At 36.6% G+C, this 7,864-nt stretch overlaps 1 pseudogene; it reads right to left on the reverse strand.

The window, feature by feature from the left end:
- Window positions 1–2,491: 2,491 nt before the first annotated feature.
- On the reverse strand, window positions 2,492–4,746 carry LOC124892556 (annotated as a pseudogene).
- Window positions 4,747–7,864: the final 3,118 nt, after the last annotated feature.

The raw sequence follows: 7,864 nt of genomic DNA on the forward strand, positions 1-7,864 counted from the left end.
CTTTTCAACATATCACATGATAGGTGAACGGACTCTTATTCACCTTTTATACTTTTCAGATTTTAAGGGATCCAATCTCAAAATTAGTTGGTCCAACCAACTTATCATGAGAACAAGCAACATTAAAAGCTCAAGAAGAATTTTCGAATTCTTCAATATGTATTTAATACTTAATATGCACATCTATGGGATGTCCCAATAGTTCATGTCAACTTATGAACTTTTATATAAAATCCAAGTTTACCATGACATGTATTTTTTTTCTTTAGTAAATTTCATATTTACTATTACATGAATAAATTTTAGATTTACTACTTTAGAAGTAGATTTCAAAATTATTCTTCTTAGTTATTCTGCCTCTTTCAAAGGTGAGTTATGATACCATCATAGTCAAGTGCACGTTTGTATTGAAACAATCTAAATCCTCATTCCCTAGGAATGGAATATAATCGTGCCTTAAGCCTATCAAATTTTGATAACTAATAACCTCTGCCATGATATTGCTACTTCAGGAGTAAATTGAGGCATACATATGATCTAGAGAATTTTTCTCTAACATATCTTATGATCATACTACGCGTGCAAAAATAGCATCACTTTTGATGATCATTATCATATTGTCCCTCCACGCGTATATTCAAGCATTCAATCACTTGTCTTCTTTCAGACATATTATGCACTGCTACCACATACACCTCAAGAATGAAGTAAGTAGTCATATTTCAGACTTATGATATATTCCTACCACATTCACTTCATGGAATGGAGCATATTCAATAGGTGGAATTTCATGACTTTTCATCAAACACCCATTATTTTGCCTTAGCCATCATAATATCATCAATATGGTGCATTGAGATTCAAACTCAACGTCTTACTCATATAAAGGCGTCTTATGCATAAATTGATGAGACTTAAACCCAACATATTATCATCCTTTTTGATAATATTGTTCTTGAGTAATAAATTTAAAACATAAATGGTTCCAAACCAATTATTTTTCCACAAATCCAATAATAATTATATTAGTAGTAGCAAAAGAAATACAACATAAAGAATTACTAACCTTGAAATCCTTCAGATTTATAATCTCACCTTAGTTGGTTAGAGCATCGTGCTGATAACGTGTTATAAACTAATAAAGAACAAGAAGAAGAGTAGAGAGAATAGAGAGAGTGATTCTTATTTCTTCTCTTGAGAAATAAATTACAATGAAGCAAAACCCCTTTATTTATAGGGGAAAACTAACCTTGGGGTTTGTAACTTTTCCATAAATAGATATACACAATATATGGTAAAGTAGGTATTCACTATATATGGTAAAGTAGACATTCACTATATATGGTATATTTATAACACATAGGAAAATTAATCAGTTTAAGGGGGACATATATTTATTGCTCCAAGTGGAAAAACAAAATTAATTTTGGACAAAATATAAAAGGGTAGGACGAAAACATCCTTAAGGAAACTATGTGGGAAAAAGTTTTGCCCTAAAAGGTATCATATAAAATAAAATGTAACCAAATAAACTACTATTTGTTTCATATTAGTTGGTCACTTTTACTTTTGCACACTCCATAATATATCACACACACAAAATGATAGTTTTATTACACTCCCGAAGAGTATTAATTGCAGGGGTAAAATGAGAAAAAATTAATTAATTTTATCTTGATTTAGCAAGTGAAAAAGCAATTGGGAACATGTAATTTTACCAAGATCGATGATCCACTAATATATAATGGAAAATTATTTATTATTCATATTCTGTTTTACTTTCATATGACATTATTCATGGTGAGCTCAAAGAGGATGTGTACATGATGGAAAAAAAAGAAAGGAGCTTACTTTTGGTCGTGCGGGGTTCAGAAAAGGGTCGGACGACAAGAGGTAATTTTATGCAGCCTAACCTGTGACATTGGTCAAGTAGTAATTTTAGTAGTTAAGCTAAGACTCTTTTTCACAATGAGATGTATAAATAACCATTCTCAGAGCTAAAAGCATTATTGTCACAATAATATAGAATACACTGCATAGCAGAAAGTATAATTGAACCTATCTACTTTTTTATACGAAACCTAATATTCATCCTTACATTGTTGCTCAAGAAAATCAATGAAAGCTAGTGCAAATACACAATGAGTCATTGATCATCCCACACAGTCAAATATTTGAAAAATGGCTCTTGTATATACTTGTGTAGATACTGTATATAAACTGCATATCGGTCACCAAAAATGAGAATCCTCTATAGTAAATTCAATCAATAATCACTCTTACTTTCAACATTTGGTGACTTTCTAACTGTTCTTTGTAGCCTCACTGTGTATCAAAAACATGTACAACTACAAATTTACCTATGAGTTTTCTTTTTCTATAGGTTTATTCATCACGATAAGTGAATTAGAACAAATATAAATACATATGCTCACCTTCATAGTTCATACAAGCAATGAAGAAATTTTCCACCAATATTACTTGGTTGAGTTCATACTTCTCGGAGTGGAACAACTGCTTCGATTGCTTCCACAAGCATTGCCACTCTTTTTTTTCCTAGCAAGAGTTAGCGTGGTGACTAAATTCTCCATTACATAATCAAGCATCCATTTTTCTGCTTTTTTCCTCTCATCTACCATTTGATGTCTCAAGTCCACTTTTTTGGTTCTTGATTAGGTGTAGTGGGAAGAAATTGAGGTGCCCGGGGGTTGAATTTCCTTGCTCTTTCTAGTGCCTTGATTGATATCCTGGGGAGGATCAACTTCTTCAGTTTGCTCTAGTTTTTGGACCTTTATGTCTTAGGTTTGTTCGGGGTTAGTGAAAGTTCTCTCTCTTCTTTTGGATCCTTCATTTCTTGATCCAACATCTTTCCATCTTCAGTTATGTCAAGATTTGTCAAGCTTTCTGCAAAATTTGAGCTATTATTCACTTCACCTTCAGCCTCCGTGAGTTCCTGGTCCGAGATTATGTCACTGGTGACTGACTGTGTATCTGATGAATCATCTTGAATTTGCGTAGTAAGGATCTTGTTAACTTCCTATCTTATGAGTTTGACAACATCATCTCTACAGAAACTTCTCCCATGTTGCCTTGGATTATGATCTTCCTTGCTTGTCTCTGCATCATCCTTTGTCTCAGAGAAATCCTAGAGAGAGTTACACATTTTTTTCAGCCGGTGTACTACTGTCTTCTACCTCATCATTAGTTCCATCTAGTAGTTCATTTCCAACTTTTGATGCAACATCTGATAGAACATGCTATGATACCATGTGCCACATGCTGATGTAACTCCGTTTGTCCGCCTGACCCTTGGATTCTCTATTGCCTTCTTTGGGATCAAAAATTGATAGCAAGAGAGAATATTCACAACCAAGTTTAGGTGTTTTCGCACATTCTTTTTCTGTCTCTTTCTTGGCAATATTTTCTTGCATTGCTACATCATTAGCTGAAGATGAACTCTGGATGTTCATTTCAGTGAGTAAATTTTTTTCACCATCTGTAATTGAGCTCTGAGTTGTATTAGATATTTCACTAATAACACCATCATTATTCTCAATCTCCATATCTTCTACTCCATCAACTGCATCGGTTAATCTTGAGATAGAAGAGGGGATCTCTTTCCTCGAATCATTTGAGCTATCTTCCTGATCTTCAATCTGAGATTTTCCTTCCACCTGAACCTTATTACTTAAAGTGCTCCTCATTACTCAAAGCACTTATCATTTCATCCGACTTCTACCTAAGTATAGACTGTTGAAGATTATAATTCTTGTACATAGAGCAGTCATTTTCTTCAAGCTTTCTGTCTATACCTGCAATAACTTTCTCTTGCTTACAAGGCACAAATGCGTTCTGCTTGCATGTGATCTATAAATGTTCTTCACCACTATCTCTGAGCTTAGGAAATGCAATCTGACTATTATTTCCTTATGGTAGAACTATAGTTTCAAAGGATTTTATAAGAAGTTCCACCTTCGTTTGCTAAGTTGGAGCAAGTTGACTTTAGCCTGCTGAAGTGCATAATCAAGCATCCATTCTTCTCCTCTTTTTCTCTCATCAACTGTTTAAGTTCTTAATCAAAAATCGACCGGGGCATGCCAGGGAGGCTGGAGAGCATCCTAGTGTAGTCGGTTTGAGTGGGCAGGGCCATTTGGGTGGTCAGGCAGGTAAAATGGTGCAAACGAGGGATTTTCAGGCCAAATCGGTGTGCTATTTTCACGACCCAAAATAGGATCATGATCGGCGCTATGTAGTAATCAAAAGTTAGATAACTGAATCTATATATCAAACTATTGAGGAAGTCGATATACTTTGACCAGCTAGGATCTCATCTCGATATTTACACAACTGCATATCCTCAAATTAAATGGTCTTTATGTGCTCTATCAAAGAAGATTTAGCTTGAACATAAGCCAACAATACCCCTGACCTTCTAACACCAAAACTGATACCTTTGCCTTTAAGTTTCTGCATAACTTTCACCAACTGCCTCTTTCCAGGGGCTATATGCACCAAACTACCCATAGATTTCCTGCTCAAAGTATCAGCCACAACATTCGCATTTCCTGGATGATACAAGATAGAAAAATCATAATCTTTGAGTAATTCCATCCATCGATGTTGTCGAAGATTTAGATCTCGCTGTTGAAAAATGTACTTCAAACTCTTATGATCGGTATAAATCTCACAAGTTTCACCGTCTAAGTAATGCCTCCAAATCTTAAGTGCAAAAACCACAACTTCCATCTCTAAATTATGTGTAGGATAGTTCAGCTCATGCTTCTTCAACTGCCTCAAAGCATAAGCAATAAAATGATCATGTTTCATGAGAACACATCCTAATCCAACCCTCGAAGCATCACAAAATACCTTGAATCCTCCAGAGCCTAATGGTAAGGCTAATACCGGTGCAGTGGTCAAACATATTTTGAGTTTCTGGAAGCTCTGCTCACATTCTTCTGTCCACTAAAACTTCACGTCTCTCTGTGTTAACCTAGATAATGGAGCTATAATTTTAGAGAAATCCTACACAAAATGCCTATAGTAATTAGCCAAACCTATAAAGCTGCAAATCTATGTGGGTGAAGTAGGCCTAGGCCATTTTTGCACTGCTTCTGTCTTTTTAGAATCCACCGTGATACCTTCTTTGGAGACAACATACCCAAAAAAGGATACTGAGTCGAGCCAAAATTCACATTTTGAGAACTCATCATAAAGCTTATGTTCCCGCAATGTCTGCAATATAGTCACCAGATGATTCTCATGTTCTTCTAGGCTATGAGAATATATTAGATTATCATCAATAAATACTATCACAAATTTGTCCACATACTTCCTGAACACCCTATTCATCAAGTCCATGAATGCAGCAGGAGCATTGGTTAACCCGAAAGTCATCACAAGGAACTCATAATGCCCATATCGAGTTCTGAATGCTATCTTGGATATATCTTTCTCCTTGATTCTAAGCTGATGATAACCAGACCGAAGATCAATCTTTGAAAAATGGACAGCCCCTTGTAACTGATCTAACAGGTCATCTATACAAGGCAATAGATACTTGTTACGTATTGTTACCTTGTTTAGCTGCCTGTAGTCAATACACATCCTTAGAGATCCATCTTTCTTCTTTACAAACAAAGCTGGTGCACCCCATGGCGATATAATCAGTCTGATGAAACTCTTATCTAATAAGTCTTGTAACTATTGTTTAAGCTCCTTTAATTCTGCTGGTGCCATAAAATATAGGGGTATAGATATTGGCATAGTGTCAAGTGCTAATTCAATACCGAAGTCTATCTCTCGTACTAGAGGTAATCCTGGAAACTCCTCAGGAAATACATCAGAAAATTCCTTCACCACAGGTAGCTCCTCCAAACTAAGGACCCCCTCTACAACATCACTCATCATAGCCAAGAAACCCATGCAACCTTTCTTCAATAGTCATTGGGTCTTCATAAAAGATATAACTTTACTAACCTCTGAAACTTGACCCCCTTCCAATACAAAGCTAGATTTGTTGGGTATCTCAAATCTAACTATCTTTGCATGACAATCTATGGTAGCATAGGAAGGAGATAACCAATCCATGCCCATTAACACATCAAAGTCAATCATATCAAGTACAATTAAGTCAGGAAGGGTATCACTACCTCCCACTATAATCTCGCAATCACGGTACACATATTCAACTAATAAGCAATCTCCTATGGGAGTGGCAATAAAAAAAGGACAATCTAACATCTCAGTATGTATCAAATCTCACAGCAAAATATGAGGACACATAAGAGTGGGTAGAACTCGGATCAATCAAAGCATATGCATCAAAAGAACAAATGGAAAGAATACCTGTAACCACTGCATTAGAGGCCTGAACATCCTGTCTAGTAAGTGCCAAGACTCTCGGTTGGCCACTACCAACATTTTCTTGTGCCTAATTTCTAACAACCCATTCTCCTTTACCTCGACCTCTATTTCCCATACCTACAGGATTACGAGTAGCCTGACTCGGTGCAGCTATCTGACCAGAACTCTGACTAGCATTTCTCTGAAATTAAGGCCAATCCCTGATGCGATGACCTAATTATCCAAATTGAAAATACTCTTTAGTCAAAATACGACACTAACCCATATGCGATTTGACACAAGTATGGCAGGATGGAGTAGTGGAATACATCTGGCCCAAACTATGATATCCCTAAGATATTGAAGACCCCTAGTTACCCTGTCTAGAAAGTGGTTTATACGCAGACTATGAAACCAAATCTGTCCTTGTTTGATGGCCCTGATGCTTTCCCTTATTTTTCGCTCTCTGATTTGAACTTAAGTCACCACTGAAAGATCCACTCATCTTAGCCTTCTTACAAACCTCATAAGCTGCCCGCTCTACACTACCCTTCTCCTCAATTATTTTAGAAAGATCTACTATCTCATAATAGGTCAAGACTTTCATCTATGGGGCCACTGCATTATAAAGATGAGCAACCAACCCATTTACAAACCTCTGGACTTGAGCTACTTTTGTGGACTCCAAGTATGGAGCATATCTAGACAGCTTGCAAAACATAGTATTATAGGTCGACACATCCATATCTAGAGTCTGAACCAATATCTTAAATTAAGCTGTATATTTTTGTTTCTGACTTTCACGAAGAAGGGTATCCATGAAGAACTTAGTGAACTCATCCCATGTCAGTGGTGCTGCTCCTCTAGGCCTTCCTAGCAATAAAGTTTCATGCCAAGTGTTATCCGTGTCCTCCAACTTGTACAATAAAATCTCCACAGCCCTCTCGCTAGAACACCCTAACGCATACAGTGCCTTGAATGTACCATCCAAAAAGCTCTGAGAATCAGCTGAACTGTCTGAACCTATGAATTTTGGTAACTTCAACTTTAGAAACTCCTGCAAAGAAACCTCCTTTTTTCCAAAGTTGCAAGTCTGAACAGGTGCCTGTAACTATGTAGAATTACATTGACCACCCCTCTCCTATTTATCCAATCAGTTAGCCAAGCCCTTTATGGCTCTTTGTATGGAAGCAAGTACCCCAGTAGTACTACCCTTATGAGATAATGGAGGTGGACTATCATTCCTTTTAGGAGTAGGCTCTCTTGAACTTCTTGGAGTGGCAGTGCTATTCCCTGCGGTATCACGACTACCCCTACTTTGGCCCCTTTGAGGGGCTTCATGATGTTGGGCGTATTTATACGTCTAAGCACCATAACTTACCCATGTTTTAGCTAAGTTTTGAGGATAAAATACATAATTCTTGCACTTTTAGTCTATTTTCAATTAAGTGAGCTGACCTATGTGATTAGCATGTTTTTCAGGTACTAATGAAGAAGATTTCAGCACTTTGGGGACCTG

Source organism: Capsicum annuum, unplaced genomic scaffold (assembly GCF_002878395.1).
Source record: "Capsicum annuum cultivar UCD-10X-F1 unplaced genomic scaffold, UCD10Xv1.1 ctg4852, whole genome shotgun sequence".
Classification (NCBI taxonomy): Eukaryota; Viridiplantae; Streptophyta; class Magnoliopsida; order Solanales; family Solanaceae; genus Capsicum; species Capsicum annuum.